Source organism: Diceros bicornis, chromosome 26 (assembly GCF_020826845.1).
Source record: "Diceros bicornis minor isolate mBicDic1 chromosome 26, mDicBic1.mat.cur, whole genome shotgun sequence".
Classification (NCBI taxonomy): Eukaryota; Metazoa; Chordata; class Mammalia; order Perissodactyla; family Rhinocerotidae; genus Diceros; species Diceros bicornis.
The window spans coordinates 10403377-10424884 of record NC_080765.1 but is presented as its reverse complement, the minus strand read 5'-3'; the positions used below and the strand labels follow the sequence as shown (position 1 = coordinate 10424884).

The 21508-nt window shown below is 46.8% G+C and overlaps 1 pseudogene; it reads left to right on the top strand.

Moving 5' to 3' along the window:
* Window positions 1–20638, top strand: part of LOC131422912 (cytochrome P450 3A24-like) — a 30312-nt pseudogene extending 9674 nt beyond the window's left edge.
* Window positions 20639–21508: the final 870 nt, after the last annotated feature.

The following is a 21508-nucleotide window of genomic DNA, read 5'->3' as shown; positions in this document are numbered from 1 at the left end:
GTTGGTCATATAGAAAGGGAGAAAACCCATTTCTCACCCGTTCAACTAGAATGGCTAAAAATATAAAAGATTGACATTACCAAATGCTGGTGAGGGTGTGGAGCAACTGAACTCTCACAATGTTGGCAAGAGTGTAAAATGGCTCCACCACTTCAAAGAACTGTGTTTCTTATCAAGTTAAACATACATTTACACTGTAACCCAGCAACTCTTTACCTGGATATTCACCCAAGAGAAATTCAAACATTGTCAAAAACAAGCAAACAATTTGTAAGACAATGTTCACAGCAGCCTCATTCATAATCCAAGTGTTCATCAACACAAGATGGACAAATTGTGGATTTGTTTAGAAAATGGATAAACAAATTCCAAATGGTGGAATGCTAGTCAGCAATAAGAAGACACAAACTATTGATACACACACCAGTGTATGTGAATCCCGTAAACATTATGTTGGGCAAAAGAGGCCAGATGCAAAAGAATACATATAACGTGATGTCATCTATATGAAACCCAAGAACAGACAAGAAGACATATTGATGGTGGTAGAAATCAGAAGGTGGTCTTGGGGTTGGGAAGCTGGGTGGTGCATTGACCATAACTTTCCACGTGTGGACATGTCTACATCTTATTTTGGGTGGTGGTGATCACGATTGCCAAAACTCATAAGATTACAAGTCCCAGAGCAGAATGGGATAAAAAAGAAAGGGCCCTGGAATGTTCTGGGTGCAATAAATTCTAAAGATATCAACACAGCTGGAGCATAGTATGCCTGATAAAACAGTAGGGAGGTAGGTGGAAGCAAGATAGTGAAAGAAATTAAATACTCAGATTTTTTATACTAGAAGGGGGAAACAGAATTGGGGGCCTGCATAATAATAAAGTTCTCAGAGAGGAAATAAGCAAAACACCGGCTTGCTAACCAGGACATTTTAGCTTGAGGAGTGTATTTTATTTTTTTTTTTTATTGTTGTTGTTGTTGAAGAAGATTCGCCCTGAGCTAACATCTGTGCCAGTCTTCCTCTACTTTGTATGTGGGTCACCACTACAGCATGGCTGATGAGTGGTGGAGGTCCGTGCCTGGGATCCGAACCCATGAGCCCAGGACCCCGAAGCGGAGCACGCCAAACATAACCACTGTGCCATGGGGCGAGTGCCATAGAGGAGTGTACTTTAAATAGTCACTGTCCATTGGTTGTGTTTTGGGTCTTGGTGTCTGCAACAGCATCTACGAAGGCAGGCGCCCATCCTGGTCATCCTGGATCCTGTCCTCATCAAGTCTGTCCTGGAGAAGAAGTTTTACATCCTTTTTACCACCCAGAGGGTAGGTTCCAGCTTGAGGTTACTTCTTCCACTCATATTCTTGACCAGAAGCAAGTTGAACTTGGGCTTTCTGTGCTGGCAGCTTCCTCTCCCTCCCTCTAAACCCGAGATAGGAATCAATCATCAGCTAATAGGCTTGAAGACTGTTTTCATATTCATATATTCATTTCATACTCTGATGGCTTTGAAAAATATGGTTTGGCTCTTTGCAATCCCACCAGGATCTAAGATGCAGAGCAGCTGCCCATGAATTGGTGGTCATTTTTGGAAAATAAAGGCAGGTTAATATGGAAATGGCTATACACACCCAATGGTGGCCTCCAAAGTTACACGATTTATCCTTGTGCTGAAGTTAAGATAGCCATATGTCAAGGCAGGTAGGATCTGAGCGATTTCGATGGATTGCAGGCCTTCACCAGTTGGCGGTCTCCTCTGCAGGGGATCTGAGACGTCTCGGGCAGGCCTCTGTCCAAAAATCTCTCTCACTTCCCCTGGTCATGATAACTAAATCTGTACCATTGGATATTAATTTGTTGGGGTCTTCAGGGCCAAGAACACATTTTAATCACTTCCCTAATTGCCTGTCCTCTCACATTTATCACAGCAATACAAAAATCAATGCTGAAGTCTACTGGACGTCAATTTTCTGGAAAGTTTTTCCCCATACTTTTCCATTTTTATTAGTAGCAAGTGTCCCAAATCTGATTTCTAGTCCCAGATTTGGCTCAAACCAGCCACAGGCCCCTTAGGTAGCTGAGTTTCCTCACATTTCCAAGAGGGTGACGGGCATGTGCGAGGAAGGTCTTATCTACTCTTCATGCAAGATTTCAACAGTCTTCCCTCAGACTAAAATATAATCGTTCAGAAACATTCATGGCTGATTATTTCTCCCAGCCAAGAAATAGACGGACTAGTTCTGCAGGGGAAACTCTGAGACCCCCCGACACTAGTGACAGAGGTTCCTCGCCTCGGGAGCAGCGTCGGTGTCAGCTCTCAGCACACGGCCCCACATCCACCTTGTCATGCTTCTCCGAGATGCTCAGGGAAGAGGCGACATTGCACGGTATCCGAGTCCGTGGGTTTTCTTTTTTTGGTTTTGGGGTGTTTTTTTTTTGACAGTGCATCTAATCCTTCCTTGGAAAAAATCCCAAGCCTTGTTCTCTACCCCAAGCTGCGCCTGCTTTCACTCACTTAATCCTCTTTAGAACTTGGGTTTAAATGGAAGTTTGGAATCCAGCCTCATCATCACCGAGGATGACAAGTGCAAACGGCTCAGAACCATCATCTCCCGGATCTTCAGCAGCGGAAAGCTCAAGGAGGTGAATGTTGGCAAGCTGGCCCTGAAGAGCAGGCGGGGGGACGCTGGGCCCCTCGGGCTCAGAGCCACCCCCAGGGGTCGGGGAGACGCCGGGCAGGTGGGGAGGGGTGTCAGGTCTTGAAGCTCTTTCATTTTCCGTCGTCAGGCTCCCTTTCTCTCTTCCTCCTTCCTGTCATGCTCCATTCCTCCCTCTCTCTCCCCCATTGGCTTGTCTCTCTTCACTGCAGCTTCACCAGCGCCTGTCGCTGACAGAACGTGGTGTCCAGAAACGTGCTCCTTACACTCCAGCGGCAGAGACGGACACTGATCAGAGGAGCTGTCGGCGTCCAGTGGTGCTGAAGGAAAGGAACCCAGTTCCGAGAGTGTAGCCAACCTGGACAGGGGATCCGGGAGGCCTCCCTGAGGATAGAACATGCCCCACTTTCTGGTTCCTTTCAGCTGGAGAAACTAAATATCGGATTTCAAGTTTTCCATCAGACCAAAATTCTTAGATTTTAGGTAAACGTGGACAACATCATCCTATCACTAACGTGTGTAACAAAATGGTTTAGCTGTCCCTAAATCAGAATTTTTAAGAAGTAGGGGGAAAGTAGGTATACAGCATTCAAGTTTCCAAATGTGACTTTCTCTCTATATATGAGTCTCCTCTGTCCCGATTCCCCACCCCCCGGGAACCTGGGGAAGCCGTGTTTGGGAGCCCTGCAGGCGGATCCCGGTGACTGGGGAGCAGTTGGCAGTGGGATGACCCACTGGCTTTCCCTTCTCCTGTCCTAGAGCCAGGGGCCAGGAGGCTCTTCAGACCCAGCCCACCCTGGGAAGAAGCTCTTCGTGCTGGGCTCATGGAACTTCATGCAGAGTGCTTCAAAGAGCAGCTCCTCCTGTGACAAATGAATTTAAGGTGGACGAAATACGAGGCACCTTTAATTCTGAATGTGGGCAGGCAGCAGGTTCCTCAAGGGCAAGGAGTGAGGGTGAGTGTGAGCAACATTGAGAGTCCAGACAAGTCTCTTAGCAGAGAGAGATTTAAAACCCCACGTGCCACAATTAGCTTTGTTGGACTAGTTCCTATTCAATTAACAGCATCTTAAAGGAAAGAACAGAGTCTGTACTGTCTCGAATTGTTATTAGCCAGAAGCCAACTCAAACCCTCAATCTGGCCAGAATGGGATGCAGTGAGTTGACCCATATGGGACTTGTTCATCCCTCAATTTCTTTTTTTTTTTTTTTGGTGGGGAAGATTAGCCCTGAGCTAACATCTGTTGCCAATCCTCCTCTTTTTGCTGAGGAAGATTGGCCCTGGGCTAACATCCTTGCCCATCTTCCTCTACTTTATATGTGGGATGCCTGCCACAGCATCTCTTGATAAGGAGTGGGTAGATCCACGCCCTGGATCTGACCTTGCAAACTCCAGGCCGCCGAAGCAGAGCTCGAACTTAACCACTATGCCACTGGGCCAGCCTCTCATCCCTCAATGTTTTTAATCTGCACTTGCCTTTTAGACAAAAGGGGCCAGATGATAGCAGAATAAATTTTTCACTTATATATATATATATTTTTTTTTTAAAAGGGGGTGGCATACCCACTGGCTTGTACCACCTGTGAAACCCAATTACACACGTCTTGTCCCCACTTCTCATGCTGGGATATCACACGGGGAGCTTGAAGTCGGCCACGGAAGGAGCAGTTACACCACAGAAATTGGTAAACACCACAAATCAGAGCTTTCTCCCTTGGAGAGCCAGTTGTTAAACATTTACCAACGTTCCACCGATATCCTTCCATCTAGAATTCAAGCCAATTTCCTCCCATGCATGGTGATGGCTTAAACTAAGATGGTCTTTAAGTCCTAGAAAGATTTATATTCATAGACTGGACTTGCAAAAAGCAGGCAAGTCAATTCGAGCTTCAGAAACGTTCTAAGAACCGTAATGAAATAAATGTCTTTTCTTGCTCAAGCTAATTCATCAGACCATCTCATGCCTCTTGAAATTCACCAGAATCCCCTTTGCTTCAACAGTTCTGGTCAATGGCAGTTTTCTATTAGATACACCCAGATGTCTTTTTCGGCACTGGTTACACAAATGACTAAACGCAGAATGGCTATGATTGTGCTCCACATGTTTCTACTACTCAAACGCCATGGAGACCTTCTGGTGCAAAACATTGAGAAGAAAGTGGCTCAGAATGAGTTCATGGAAGTGAAGGAGAAAGTATGGCCATCGGGGAGGAGAGGGGTCTTTACGGCGTCGGGAATTCGAGCAAGATGGATGGAGGGGGCTTTGGTCCAAGAGCCCAGGCATAAGTATTCAGGATTTTCTTTTCCTCTTTTTATAGATGATAGTATGAAGCCAGACAAGCCCCATTTACCTTTTCCCGGTCCTGCACATTATTAGCATGGCCTAAAAGGCCCAGAGCCCAAATGAGTTTAGAACAGGTATAAAAAATAACGTGGGGATTTTACTAGAGCTGGAAATTACAACCCGAGGCCTCGGTCGTCTGCTAGCGCCGTGCACCTGCAGACCGGGCAGTGAAGCGTAGACGCAGATTAGTTGTGCAAACACGCATGCTGGGTAGCTGCCCGAAAGCTGGGAGCTGGTGGCTGCAAGTCTGCAAGGGACTGAAGGTTTAGCGAAGCAGCTCCAGCCCCTGGTCCCTATTAAGATGCAAATCCCCCCTTCATATCATCCCATCAGCGCCCTGCCCCAACCACGCTCAGCACGGTGGTGTGGCTAGGTGGCAGCACTCGTCTGAGAGGTAGAACCGACCCGGAGACCAGAGGAGGGAATAGGGGTATACTTGCAGGGGCACGTGGGGTGTCATTGAGGGAGCTGAAGGTGCAGAACCGAAGCCAGAGGGGGAATGACAAGTCCTCCAACCTGGACGATTTATCCAGTGCTGGCTCCGTGCTACTTGGCAAAAAAGAGTGGCAATTTAAGAGACTGGGGATTATCTGCTTAATCTCCTTTTATCCATTCAGCATCTGAGGACTTTCTGAGCACCTACTGTGGACCTGAATTTTGATGCCACCGACCCCACCCCCCCTCAACCCACGGTGTCTCCTCTCTTCTCTGTGAACAATCCGCACCGGGAAAGGTGCCTACTCTGGCCCCCAGCCCAGCCCTCTCTGGGAGGAGCCGTCCGTTCCGCCTCTGCCCACTGACTGCAGGAGCTGATGCACATGCGAAGCCGCAGCCCACGGTTTTCTGAATATTAAAACAGCTTTAAACGTTTCCCTTGGCAGACTCGCTCAGCAGCCCTCAAGTACAGTGTGTTGTTTTTAGAAATAAATAAAGCTACATGTTTCCAATCCTCGAAACACATCTTGTTCAATGAAGCTGCGAGGAAAGGACGATTTTGCTTTGGAATACTGATGCGTTTCAAAGCGTTTCCCCTGCAGCCCAGGACGGATGCCGTGTTGCAGCCTGTAGTGGTGGGGAACAGGGTGGGCCGGGGGAGACAAGGACTTGGACAAAGGTTTTTGCAAAGGTGTATATTTCTGCCTCAGGAAGCTGATGTAAGGATAAGAATAACTCAGAGGATCAGACTTTGGTTTCCCCAAAAAGATGGAAGAAGTTTCCCCCAGTAAATTTCTGGAACATGGATTCATTCCCTGAATTGTCCTTTTTTTTCAGTTTGATGATTATTTTTGGTTACTTTTAAAGCCACTTTTATTGAGGTATAACTCATAGACAGTAAACCACACAAATCTTATGTGTATAGTTTGATAAATTTTTACATTTGTTTCTATTTGTGTAACCATCAACTAGATCAAGATATAGACTATTTCCAGCTTCCAGAAGGTTCCCTCATGCTCCTTCCCACTTGTTCTCCACCCCCTATACCTGGAAACCCTGCCAGGTTACTAGTTCTCCACCTCTATCGTTATAGATGAGTCTGGCCTGTTTTTGAACTTTGTACAAATGTAATTGCATACTACTAGACTCTTGCTGCTGTCGGGGGAAGAGGGAGAATCTCCCTCTGCCCTTTCCCTTAAGGTTCTTCTGGCTGGCCAAATAATCAACAAGACAGGTTAGCAGGAGAAAATAATACCAAGTTTAATAACATGTATACATGGGAGAAAGCAGGGACACTGCGTTTCTCAACACGATAGCAGAAATTCTCGTCTTAAATATCATTTTCAGCCAATGACAAAGGAGGATTTTGGGGGTGGGGGAGTCAATTACAGGAGATTACCACTAAAGCACAGTAAACAAGAGTAAGGTTTATTATACAGCCCCAAGGCCTCATCTTCCACATTGATAAGTTACTAGAAATGAGCTCACCCCCCCTCTCTTCTCCAAACAGAGAGGGAGATACCTTTACAAATGGAGATTTCCCTTATAAATGTAAATGATTGTCTGGCAACTCCTCGCAGGGCCATCCAAAGAATGTGGCCAGAGAGACAGGACTCCCGATAAGATGGGCTTGTTGGTGCCTTTTCTATTGTAACCTCTATCCTAAATTATCTTTTATAGCAGTCATGATAATAACCCCTTCCTAAAACAGATTTTTTTTGGTTTTAAATTTTTTAGGCAGTTTGGGAGGGGAAACTCAAATATTTTTCCTGAGCTCTCTGAGTCCTTATTGTCTTCAGCTCGAAATAATCCGCATACCAGAGTGGTGCTTCCTGGGGCAGCTTGCCCTGAGCACCATCACTGCTCTGGTCTCCTTCGCTCAGTGTTATGTCTGAGATTCATCTGTATCGTGTGCTGCTGGAATTCATTCATTTTCATTGTTATTCGTATGTCACGCTATGGATACACCAGAATTTATGTACCCATTCTACTGTTGGTGAATGTTTGGGAGTTTCCAATTGGGACTCCTATGATTAAAGGTGCTATGAACATTCTTGTACATGTCTTCTGGTGGACATATGTACCCATTTTTCTTGGGTATATACTCAGGAGGGGATTTGTTGGGTCATAAGAGTGTGTATGTGTTTAGCATGTAGTAGAAACTGCATAACTGCTTCCCAAAGTACCAAATCCCACTTTGCATTCCTGGCAGCAATGTCTGTGCCCCTCATTCTTGTCAACACTCACTATTGTCAGTTGTTTTAATTTGAGTCATTCTGGTGGGTGTGTAGAGGTCTCCTATGGTGGTTTTAATTTGCATTTCCCCGATAGCTAATGATGTTCACCCCACTCTTTTGCTCTTTTACTTACAGAAATTCTCTCCCACTTTTCAGGCCCAATTGATATCTCTCCTTTTCCACAAAGCCCTTCCTAATGGTCAACCGTCATCGTTCATTCCTTCTTTGACCCTCTGTGGAAAGCAGACTCCAGCACCCTGCAGATGAGAACAGAGTTGTCCTCTGGTTGATTCTCCAGTGTCCATTTCACAACGTTGCTCATTGTACCTGCCAGAACCTTTCTGCTGCGGGCACTCCGTGATGGGAGGAAGGTTTCCTCTATTCTTTTGAGTTTTTGATTTGCCCAGGAGCCCAGGAGCCCTGGGCCCGAGCAGGGAGCCCAGGAGCCCTGAGTGGGAGCCCAGTTAGCTGGTCCCTGATTCAGTCCCTCCAAGTCAGGGACCAGCAAGTCGGCTGGTGAGTGGGTTCCAAAGTCCCCAGATCCTCTTAACCACTTTGCCACCTCTGTTTTATTTCCTTAAATTTTAAGTCATCTTTTCCAACTTGGCACCTTTGGGGTCTGGCTGTCATCACCAGCACCTCCGTCCGTGTGGACACAGATCCCATCAATAACCTTGATGACGTTCTCCGCCGCCGCATTAAGAAGCTGATCTCGTTCAGTTTCATGGGCCCTCTGATCATCGTCATGGGTACAAAGAACTCTTCCCCATTGATGGTGCTCAGGGCAAGCTACCCCAGGAAGCACCACTCTGGTATGCGGATTATTTCGAGCTGAAGACAATAAGGACTCAGAGAACTCAGGAAGAATATTTGAGTTTCCCCTCCCAAACTGCCTAAAGAATTTAAAACAAAAGATCTGTTTCAGGAAAGAGTTATTATCATGACTGCTATAAAGATAATGTAGGATAGAGGTTACAATAGAAAAGGCACCAACAAGCCCATCTTATCGGAAGTTCGGTCTCTCTGGCCACATGCTCTGGATGGCCCTGCGAGGAGTTACCAGACAATCATTTACAAGGGAAGTCTCCATTTGTAAAGGTATCTCCCTTTCTGTATTGGGAAGAGGGGGGATGACCTCATTTCTAGAGACTTATCAATGTGGAAGGTGAGGCCTTAAAACTGCATAATAAACCTTACTCTTGTTTACAGGGCTTTAGTGATAATCTCCTGTAACTGACACCCCCACCCCCAACATCCTCCTTGTCTTTGGTTGGACATGGTATTTAAGACGAGAATTTCTGCTATTGTGTTGAGAAACGCAGTGTCCCTGCTTTCTCCCATGTATACATGTTATTAAACTTGGTATTATTTTCTCCTGCTAACCTGTCTTGTTAATTATTTGGCCAGCCATAAGAACCTTAAGGAAAAGGGCAGAGGGAGATTCTCCCTCTTCCCCCGACACCATCAACATGCAACATCGCGCTTCCAGCTTTGGCCCCTGGCCATCTTTGAAACACACCATGCTCTCAGAGCACCTTGCCATCAGCACCGCCGCCCTGAAGGAAAACCAAGACCCACTTGCCCTTCCGGGCTGCTGTGAGCATCAAAAAAGACCAAGTGTGGGAACAGGATTTGCAGAGAAATAAAGAAGATGCTTCATGTCAGTAGAAAATTTCTCCACGTTTCCCAATGTGGTTTTGCAGGAGTAGATTAAAATAGAACAGACCGCTAACGCACAGCAAGCCCAGTGGATCCAGGGCCTCCAGCTCTCTGATTGCACACTCATGTGAGTAGCAATTTTTCCAGCATGCATCACAAATATGTGCGTATTTATTTATTTATGAAGCGTACCACATTCTGCTGTGCAAATATGTTATGTACGTAATAAAGCATATTCCAAATAGGTATTTTTCAAAGGGCAAAATAAAAGTAACACAAAGAGAATTTTTAAGACCTTTTCTGGACCACTGGGGGTTGTTCTGAGTACCCCCAGATGCAGCAGGCCCAGCTCATTTTTAAGAGATTCTCTGGTGAATGCAAGGTTTTCAGGACACAGACAAAGCGTTTCCTCAGCAGCATTGTCATCGTGACAGACCTGGTCGCAGCCCTTCCAGGGCGTGTTTTTGCTGGCTCGCGTTCTCCCCTTGCCAACAACCTGTCGAAGCCCAGCTTTCTTGTCATTCTGGCCAGTCATGGAAGCGGAAGTGATGCTTAAATCAACGTACGCAGAGGAGGCTGTGAGAGGTGCAGCCCTTAGAGTGTGGACCCCAGGCTCACAAGGCCTAGACTTGAGTCCAGCCCAGCCTCCTGTGCATGTGGGACCTGGTGTGGGTTTCTCACCTCCATTTTCCTCATCTAGGAAATGCGTCGTAAGAGTTGAATGAGATGACGCATGAAGAGCACTTAATAAACGTCAGCGGCTCTTTCTCTTCTCTGCGGTCATTCTTATTGTGTTTGTTTGGGTGGGGGATAATCTCAGAATTCTCACATCCCCAACATCCTTCCCATCCTAGAACGCGTGGGTCCCATGCAGGGTTGGATCCCCCTTGGGGTGACCTCACCACACTTGGAGTCTCCTGACGGTGTCCACTTTCCCGTTCCTTCTGGTGGTGTTCCCTTGCCTTGCGCCACTATTAGAAAGAAGGAAGGCGACTCTGTTGACTGGTGAGGAGTTGGACTTCCTCAAAAATGTCACCTAGCATCTTAAGGCTGATGGACAAGCCAGTGGCCGAGGGTAGGCCCAGCGCTCCACCCCCACCAGGTTCCACCAGTTGTCAAGAAGCCTATTTGAGGTCCTCAAAGGCAAAGTGACCTTGGTGGTCCCTGCATACCAACATGCTCCAAGTATTTGCATTAAGAGCCAACTCTTGCCTTCTCCCAGAGCTGCCTCATTCTCTACAACTGAACCTGAATGGCAGTGACCCAGGGAGAATTCAGGCGGCCTGAGCAGCCTGGTTCCGGGGTGGCAGGCTGCGGAGTAGAGAAGTGAGCAGGACAGGAAGGTGAACTAGCTAAGTGGAGGTGGGCACAACCTCTGTCCCTTTAAAAGGACAGACTTTGTCATAACCAAAGATCCCGACGTGATGGGGGCGGGGTGGATAGAGCTCCTCCGCTGGGACCAGATGGAAAGGCAGCATGGTGGCCGTGGAGGCAGGTGCCTGGGGAAAGGGAGCCAGGCTTCCGACTTTCCCGAAGCACCATGACTGACGCGGCTGGACCCGGACAGGCCAGGCCCCTCGCCATTCCTCAGAGTGGGTTTCTTGTCCATCTTAGTGTCCTAGGGCTGACATAACAGGGTACCACAGGCTGGGGCCTCCCAACAACAGGAGTCTGTTCTCTCACAGTTCTGGAAGCTGGAAGGCCAAAATCTGGGTGTCGGCAGGGCCTCGCTTCCTCTGAAGGCTCCGGGGGAAGATCCGGCCTGGCGTCTTCCAGGTTCTGGTGGCTCCGCAATCCTTAGCATTCCTTGGCTTGTGGCTGCATCACTCCAGTCTCGGCCTCCGTCACATGACCTCACTTCGTCGTGTCTTCACATGGCCCTTTTACAAGATGCCAGCCCCTGGATTAGCACCCGGTCTAATCCTGAATGACCTCGTCTTAACCACATTACATCTGCGAAGGCCTAACTTCCAGATGGGGTCACATTCACAGGAACTGGGGGGTAGGACTTCAACACGTCTTTTTTGGGGGACACAGTTCAACGCACAGCATTGTCCGTGATTAAAATGCAGATATCCTTGATGGGATTATACACTAATCCATGTTCAGCCGTGTGTGCCTCATTGTCAAAGAAGAGAAATAACAGCTGCTGACCCTCCGTGTGACAGGCTCTGTGCTAGGAGTTTTTACAGACTGTTATCTCATTTCTTCTTCAAACTGACCTCGTTTTACAGGTTTCTCTGGTACTCAGGTAAATCCTGGAACCCGCCCAAACTCCTACAGTGAGCAAGTATTTGAACTCAGTCTAGAGGCCCAAACTCCACTGTGTGGCGCCTACTGCCCCAGGCCACCTCAGCACGGATGCATTTACGGGACCCCTTCCACAGTGACCCTCAAGGGAAGGCAGGAGGAGAGCACGTGGGGTGGCAGAATGAGGAGGGTGGGCTCAGTCGGGGAGGAGAGAGGGAACTGAAGACCATCTATCTACCTGATTAACTGCAGACAGCAAGGTGGGCACAATGTCTGTAAACATATGACAAGTGAGGGGCCGCCCGGTGGCTCAGCGGTTAAGTGCGCGCGCTCCGCTTTGGTGGCCCGGGGTTCGCAGGGTTGGATCCCTGGCGCGCACTGATGCACTGCTTGTCAAGCCACGCTGTGGCAGCATCCCCTATAAACTAGAGGAAGATGGGCACGGATGTTAGCCCAGGGCCAGTCTTCCTCAGCAAAAAGAGGAGGATTGGCAACGGATGTTAGCTCAGAGCTAATCTTCCTCACACACACAAAAAAGTACATGACAAATGAAGTGTTACTACACTTAATGTATAAAGAACCTGTGCAAATCAATAAGAAAAATACCAAGGCCCCACAGATAGACACTCAAAGGACATTCGTAAAAGAAGAAACACAGATGCAAATCAACATATATAGGAAGACATTCAACTTCATTAGTAACCAAAAACATACAGATTTAAAAATATAGCATAGTTTATTTTACTATCAAATTAGAATTTTAAAATTATTATATATTATAATAATATTTATATATTGTATAATAAATATTATATTATATAGATTATATATATTAAGTGTATATATGAAATGTTGGAAGAGTTGGAGGCATGGACAATATCGGTAGAAACTGGTACAAACTCTCTTGAAAACAATGAAAAATAAATAACAAAAAAAGAAAAAGTATTCAGTTCACATTCATTGAAGGAAATTTTCTGAGGCCTGCTACTACCAAGATAATAAATCATGCTTAAATAAAATTTTGCAGTGGTAAATAAATATACAGAAACCCAGCCTACTCAAATCACAAAACAATTTGGCACTGGGTGGGGAAAGTTTTAAAATGATTCCCACTCTTGACCTGGTGATTCCACTTCAAAAAAAATCTAGAAATCTATTCCAATATAATAATCAGAAATGTGTACAAGAAAAAAATTCTCAAGAAAATTTGTTTATTGGAGCATTCTCTGCAAAACAGAAAAAAATTGGAAATAAAGCAAGAGTTATGTAAGTGATAGCGCACTCATGTAATGGGCTCTTATTTGCATATCATCAAGCACCTGCTGAAGAATTTTTTATAGCAGGGGAAAATGCCAAAATTATAATGCTAGGAGGAAAACACCAAAATGCCGAGATTGTGCATAGAGTGTTAACTTATGCATGCAAACAATGCTGGAAAAAAGACTGGAAAGAAATACAAAAAAAACTCAATAGCACAACAGCATGTATCTTTACGTATTGGCTTATGAGTGATTTTTATAACATTTTTGAATGTTTAGAAATATACATAAATCTAAACAAAATAATTTGTACATAAAAATAAACGTAGAAATTCCTACCTCAGCAGTTTTGCTTAAGGTAGCTCTGCTGATGAACGAGTCTAGTGGGATGTGGTCACTGGGCTGTAGACAGGTAGCAGACGAGAGCAGGAGGTGGCCACCTTCTGGTTCTGCCTGGACAAGGTCGCAGATGGGACACAGGCTGAGGTCTGGGAAACACAGCCGTGGCCTCCCCTCCAGTGGGAGCCAGCGAGCAACATCCAAGACAAAGCTGTCAGCTTTGTCATCCTCGCTTCCTCCCCTCTCCGCTCTGGTCAAGATCACGTGGATTTCCTGTAGCGAGTGATCCACACCCGGGAGAGCCCGAATCCAGCAAGGCCAGCCAGCTCCCTCAAGGTAATGCCACAGAGGCACTCAGGGGCCACACCTGGAGTGACAGTTAGCTTGTTCTTTAAATTGAGGTAAAATATACATAACATAAAGTTTACTAACCATGTATTAACCATTTTTTAGTGTCCAGTTCAGTGGCAGAAAGTACACTCACATTGTTGTACAACCATCACCACCATCCATCCACAGAACTCTTTTCATCTTGTAAAACTAAAACTGTCCCCACTAAACGCTAATTCCTCATTCCTCCTCCCCCGGCCCCTAGCACCACCATCCACTTTCTGTCTCTATGAATTTGACTACTCTAAGGAACCTCATATAAGTGGAATCATACAGTGTTATCTTTTTGTGTCTGGCTTATTTCATTTATCATAATGTCCTCAAGATTCATTCACGTTGTAGCATGTGTCAGAATTTCCTTCCTTTTTAAGGCTGGGTAATATTTCATTGTATATATACAGACAGATAGATATACATGTATATCTACCCATCATCTCTATCTATCTCTATCTATCTATCTATCTATTTATATCACATATTATTTATCCATTCATCCATCAATGCATATTTGGGTTGCTTCAGCATTTTTTGCTGTTGTGAATAGTGCTGCTATGAACATAGGTGCAAATATCTCTCCAGACCCTGCTTTCAATTCTTTGGGGTATTTACCCAGAAGTGGAATTGCTGGATTCTGTGGTCATTTTTTATTTATTTGTGAGGAAGTTTAGCCCTGAGCTAACATCTGATGCCAATCCTCCTCTTTTTGCTGAGGAAGATTGGCCCTGGGCTAACATCGGTGCCCATCTTCCTGTAGTTTATATGGGACGCCACCACAGCATGGCTTGACAAGTGGTGCGTCCGTCCGTGCCCGGGATATGAACCTGCAAACCCAGGGCCGCCAAAGCGAGGCAAGTGAACTTAACCGCTATGCCACCGGGCTGGCCCCATGAAGTCATTTTTTAAATTTTTTGAGGAACTACCATACTGTTTTCCATAGTAGCTACAACATTTTACATTCCCACTAACAGTGCACAGTGTTCAAATATCTCCACATCTTAGGCAACACTTGTTATTTTCCAGGTTTTTGTTTGTTTTATAATAGCCATCTTAATGGTATGCAGTAGTATCTCATTGTGGTTTTGATTTATGTATCGAGGGGGCTTGGCTTTTATGAGATCTAGTCTCCAGCTCGTAGAATCCCATGAGCCTTCTGCCATCTCTCCATCATCCTCCTGTTTCCAGAACCTTCACCAGACCATCTTCTTCCAACTAAACCTCATGGGGTGAGTGTTCACAAATACCACCTGCCCAGCCAAGGGCTTCTGCTTCCCAGTTCCTTTTTCCCTTTGTTAGATGGGCATTTCACAAGAACTGAGGAGAGGTGGTAAATTTCACATGGTTAGATAGCCAGGAACACACCAGAAAGGGAAGGACTCTCTGAGGCCACAGTCGCGGGAGGTGTCCAGACTCCATGTCTGTTGTTTCTGTGTCTGTTCATAGTGCAATTCTGTTTTTGCCTCCAAACTTTGACTGACATGGAGATTTATGCACAAGCTGTTACCTTTATTTTTGCTGGCTATGAGACCACAAGCTCGACCCTCAACTTCATAGCTTATAACCTGGCCACTCATCCAGAGATGCAAGAGAAATTTCAAGAGGAGGGAGACAGTGCCTTGCCCAACAACGTGAAGTGGCTTGGGAGCCTTCATGGGGACAACAATCCTGGCTACTTAAATCTCACATTTTTAAGTCTGAGTCTAAATTCTAGAATGTTCTGAGAATGGGAGATGCTGACACCATTGGACCAACAAGTATGCGTTATATGACACCAGATATTGACTCCAGGATCTCATAGGAGCAGTGCGAGATAGGAATTCTGCCTCAAAAGAACTAATTAGGGGTGGCAGGAATGAAAATGTGGCATAGTTAAGAATATCTTAAAATTACATAACATGTGCAAAGTGGCCTGACATTCGTGCATGCAGCAAATCTTTATTGAGCACCTAGAATGGACCAGACCAGGTGTCAGGGGTCCAGTGGTGTGCAAGTAGGACAAGGCTCTGGCTTCAAGGAGCTCTACTCACAGGCGTGATGGGTGGAGACGGGGTTGGCTCTGTGGGTGGGAGACCCGTGCAGGAGCAAATGCGCTTGATTGAATGTTCTGTCACTGTCTTAAAATCCTTCATAACGTTTGAACAAGGAGACCTGCGTTTCCATTTTGCACTGAGCCCTGCAAATTATGTAAATGCTCCTGGGTGGGGAGGAGGCAGACAGGCAATAAACAATAAATAAACCAATAAATAAGTAAAGATAGATGAAAATAAACCAATAAATAAGCAAGATAGATGCAAATGGTGATACATTCATTGAAGACAATACAACAGGACAGCAGGTTGGAGAACAGGGATGGGGCAGAGGGTGGCGTGGGGGTTGGGTGGAGGGTGTGCTTGAGATCAAGTGTTCTAGAAGACATTTCTGAGGAGGCGGTACTTGAAGGAAGATCTGACTGAGAAGAAGGCAGCCTTACAATAGAGTGCTCCAAGTGCAGGGACTAGGAGGTGCAGAGGCCTCGAGGCAGGACGGGGCTCAGTGAACCCAGGACCTGCGAGAAGGTCAGGGTCCCCGGAGAGTAGAGAATGCAGGGGTAGGGTGGGGGGGAGGGCAGGGTCCAGATCCTGTAGGGCTTTGTAGACCACGGGATGGAGCTGGGCTTTGGACCTTGCTGCAGTGAGAAACCACTGTGCAGGGGATGATGTGATAGGATATATGGAGGGGGAAAAAGTGGAGGCAGGGAGGCCAGTGAGGAGGCTGAGGTCCAGGGGAAAGAGGACAGAAAGTAGACACTGAAAAATGGATTGGGTTCTAGAGAGATCTGGGAAGTGAAACTGATGGGATTTGCTGATGGATTGAACAGGGTGTGTTTAAAAACAAAGAATCAAGGACTTCTAGGTTCCGGGCCTGAGCAAGCGGGTGGATGGTAGGACCATTGACAGAAATGGGGGAGGCTAGAGGAACACTTTGATGGGGACAGAGAATTTTGTTTGGCCATGTTGAGTTAGCCATCCCACGGAGATATTGAGTTGACATTGATATCCATATACATATAGGCACAGACTATTCTGAGAAAGGAAAGGTTTTACCAACCCTAAAAGTAATCAGTGGGCTGCCATCTCACACTCAAACCACTCCAAACTCAGTGGAAGAGACTTACTGGTTAAACACATGATGACATCCAACGAGACATGGGACAGTTGAACCCACTCTCACCTGCAGCTCACAGTGTCTACACAACAGACAGAACTGGCTCTGAGCAAGCAGAGGGGCCCCAGTAGAACCCTGAAAGATAAGATTCTTCATTTTTCTTAGCATCCAGCACAGGGTGCATTCAGTAGCCACTTAATAAACACCTTTTTCTCCGTCAGGCAGGCCTCACCTACCAGGTCTTCCTCCAGATGGAGTCCCTAGACATGCTGGTGAACGAGTCCCCCAGGATCTGCCCCACAGGAGGACATCTGGAGAGGGTCTGTAAGAAAACCACAGAGATCAATGGGGTGAACATCCCCAGGGGGACTCCAGTGATGATCGCCATCTATGTTCTGCACCGTGATCCTGAGCACTGGCCAGAGCCTGAGGAGTTCCATCCTGAAAGGTAAGCAGGCTGGACACCAATTTCCAGCATCTCTCAGGGTTGTGTCATCATGGACCTTTTTTTGATTATGAGCTTTGATAAACATATATACCAGAGCAACCACCACACCAGTCAAGATATGGAATATTTTATCACCCCAGAGAGTTCCCTTGGGCTCCTTCCTAACTAGTCTGCACCTCACCCTAAGGAACCACTGTTCTTATTTCTGTGGCTATAGATTAGTTTTGCTGGCTGATGATCTTCGTAAAATGGAATCACCAGTATGTACTTTTGTGTCATTTGTTCCTTTTTATTACTGAGCAATAGTCCATTGTATGGAGGTACCACAGTTTGCTTATCCATTCTCCTGGTGACAGACACTTGAGCTGTGTCTGTCGATAATGCTGCTATCTTCATTCTTAGGAAAGCCTTTGTGGACATATGTCTTCATTTCTCTCGGGTAGATATCTAAAGGTGGGAGCATCGTAGAATTTTTTAAAGGACCTTAGAAGTGCCGCTTCCCACGCCATCCCAGATGGCCTCTGCCCGTTATGTGTTGACACCATTGTAAAAAGATCATCTGAATGTTCGCCCAGATGTATCCAATCCACTCTCTCCAGCCAAGGAGCTTTATAATCTCCATTCGCACACCGTGCTCAGAATTTAATTAACTGTATTGAGAAAAGTGACACCAGGACTGGCTTATAGCGGCTGTAACACTGAGGGGTTTATGGCCACATATTAAAACCAAAGCCATAGGGAAACTGGCTTGGAGCCAGACAAATCAGCAGCAAGAAGGGTAAAGATGTGTTGAAAATAAAATTTGATTTTCCAGCTGTGGTTTTGAGCAAGCCATATTCTGGCTTCACTGTGGGGTCACAGCCCAACAAACGAGGCAGGCACGGAGGATGACGTCAGAAGCCCAAAGGAGCGGCAAACCGAGAAGATTTAGCAGCCCCACGTGCGGGTTGGGTCAGTACCAAGAGCAGCCTTGATGAAGGATGTAAAGCCTGCGTCCTTTTTTGCACAAATCCTCACGGTCACAATCAAGGGAATCACCTGGAACCTATTCAACTAAATCGCTTTTCACAACAGGTCAGGCACAGCAGGAACTAATTCTGTATTCGCCTGGAGTAAGAATGTCACAGCCCAGCCAGGCCCAGCCTTTGGGGCAAACTCATCCTTGGTCAGGGCAGCTGTGCCGTTGAATATGTGGCCACCACAAGACCCAACTTGACCCCACTCCAGCCTGGCGTCCAGACTCACTGTCCGCTCTTCCGTTGGCTCTACCGCCCGGACGTGTCCATCTTCCCCAGATGTGCCTGCGTCTCACACGGTGGCCTCTTTGCTCACAGCGGCCTTTCCCTCCACCCCACCATCCTTCAAGTTCTGCCTGAGACGCCAGCTCTTCCACACGATTCAGCCGGCTCAGCCAGTGCACCCAACGGTTCCTTCTCCCTGTCGCTCTGCGCCCTGCATTAGCACAGACAAATCGTGCCCACCTTGCCCTTCTCTAGGGCTGCAGCCATGTCTTCTTCATCTCCATCCCCACTGCATGAGCTCACCAGGGCTGCCCTGACAAAGCACCACCGACTGAGGGACTTAAACTTCAGAAATATTGTCTCACAGTTCTGGAGGCCGGAAGTTCCAGACCAAGGTGTCAGCAGGGCCGTGCTCCCTCTCAAGGTGCTAGGGGGGATCTGTTCCAGGCCTCTCTCCCAGCTTCTGCTGGTTCCTTGGCTGTGGCAGCGTAACTCCAGTCTTCCCATGGCGTTCTCCCTGCGTGCGTGTCTGTCTCCTCACGTGGTATTCGTCTTATAAGGACCCCAGCTGTATCGGATTAGGGGCCCAGTGTCCTCCACTGTGACCTCACCTTAACTTATTTAATTACATCTGCAACTACCCTATTTGCAAATATAGTCACATTCTGAGGTATTGGGGATCAGGACTTCAACAGATGAATTTTTAGGGGGGAGATGCAATTCAACCTGTGAAACCTAAAATAGTGCCTTATACATCATAGATGCCAATAAAGATTCATTGTTATTTGTATGCGTGTTGGGCATCTAGCATGTGCCACTTACTGGGTGGAAAGCAGTGAACAAGGTACCCAGGAATGTTATTCCACCGTTTGAACGTATGTGAATGTTCACAAACAATGCTTCCATTTTCTCATCTTCCTAGTAATCTCCTTGCCTGGATCCAGGTTCAGGAAAGAAAACAGAGAGCTGCTGGACCCCTGCGTGCTCTGCCCCTTTGGTGCTGGGCCTTGGCACTGCACTGGGGTGATGTTTGCCCTGCTCTCTGTGAAGTCATCTCTGGTCATGCTCATGCAGAAATCTCCTTGGAGACTTGCAAAGAGACCCCCATGAGACAGTACTTTCTCTACTTTTAATCAAATTTGATTCAAAAGCCCCTATGGTCTTTGGGTTGGAGTTTGGAGAGTGTACTGTTGGGGAACAGTCCATAAGACTGCCCTCACTTTTGACACCAATTGCAAGTTCAGGGGCCCCCAAGATCCCCCTTAGGTTCAGTAATTCGCTAGAAGGGCAGAACTCACTGAAAGCTGTCCTGCTCGTGGTTATGGTTTATTACAGAGAAAGGATTCAGATTAAAATCAGCCAAGGGAAGAGGTGCCCAGGGCAGAGTCCAGGAAAGTTCTAATCTCGGAGCTTCCAGCCATCCCCTTCCAGCAGAGTTGAGAACAGCGTTACTTTCCTGGCAAGGACATGTTATAACACACTAGAGTGTTGCCAGCCAGGGAAGCTCCTCTGAGCCAGGGTTTTCACTGGGACACCATCATGTAGCCTCCAGCCCCTCTGGAGGTTGAGCTGATGTCACAAGATCCAAAGTCCTCACCCTGATTCACATGTTCTACTACTTGGTGTGACCCAAGGCCCCTGGGAAAACAAACACACTTCTATTAGGCCTGACATTCCAAGGGCTTTGAGATTACCTCCCAAAGCTGAGGGTGAGGGCCACACCTCCTTTCGGGCGGGGGTCAAATTCTGTACAACCCAGTGAGGGATCCATACACATTTCCTAGAAGTGAACCAAGGACTCCTGTTTCATACTCTACATTGCAAGGTAAACCTGTTACAAAAATATGGTCTAGAGTCTAGATACATCATGCCCCTAATCACAGGACTTTGGAATTTGGGAAGAACTTTAGAAACCATTTCAATGGGGTGGGGGGTGGGGGGGGATTTAAACTTGCTTAAAACCACACAATGGAATAATCAAATGCTCTGTCTACTTTGCCAGTGGGGAGAGATTGTAGGCCTAAGCGAGGACACAAGGAAGGGGCTTGCTTCCTAATTTAGAGAGCTTCGTACTGAACACTTTGCAGCTCTCGGTAGCCTGCCGCCCTTATAATCTTCCTCAAAGTCCTGTCTGCTTTTTCTCCACAGATCCCCTTGGAATTGGAAAACAGGGGTTTCATACTGCCCAAGAAACCCATTTTTCTGACACCCAGAGTGAGAGCTGAGTCCCAGGAGTAAAAAACAAGCACTCTATACCAGGCAAAGTTCCATCCACGGGACTCTGACCGCTGAAGGAGAATCAAGACATCTTGGACGCCCAGGAAGAAAGGTGCTACCTGGTAGAGGTCGAGTCGAATGTTGGCCTTTCCCCAGTGGCAGGCTCAGTGCCTGGGCAGCCCCACTGCCCTTGACAGCCACGTGAAAAGAAAGCTTGCCCTGGAACGCTGAGGTTTTATTCTTTTAAAATCAGGCCCTCTGCCTTCCACCCCGGCAAGCAGAGACACGCAGTGTGAAAACTCAACCTGCTCGTCAGCAAGCTCTGCATTTTAGGTCCCTTCTTGCTGACCTGGTGGTCGGGGCCTTTGCTAGACTCAGAGCCATGTGGCTCAGGGGATCAAATCCTTGGTAATTACCCAAAGACAATTCTCACTGTCTAATGTACTCTATACCTGTTCTGAAAAGGGGACTCCACTTAGGCACATGAATAAAAGCATTTCTGAGGCTTGCTGGCCATGGCATGAACTGGCGAGGTGGAGATGAAATTCACCCAGGGTGAAAAAGGATTACGGAGGCCAATCCAGCCACACCCGCCAGTGCTGGCTGTTCTTGGGATCTCCTTAACCCCAGCCCTGAGCTCATCCCCCAGCTGTCTCTCGCTCCTTAGATGTATTTCCACCGTCTCTTTTAATGTCCACCACCACAAATACATCTTGCAACAGGGATTAAGGTGAGATGCTTAATAGCAAAGCAGACTGTGGGAACCCTGCAGGCACCCATCACCACTCACCACTAAGAATCTGATAGTTTTCTTAAATGTGGAGGGTTTGAAGCCCCAGACTCTGCACAGAGACTGTCCTTTTCTCTCTGAGAAGCTGGAAAGGGGGAAGG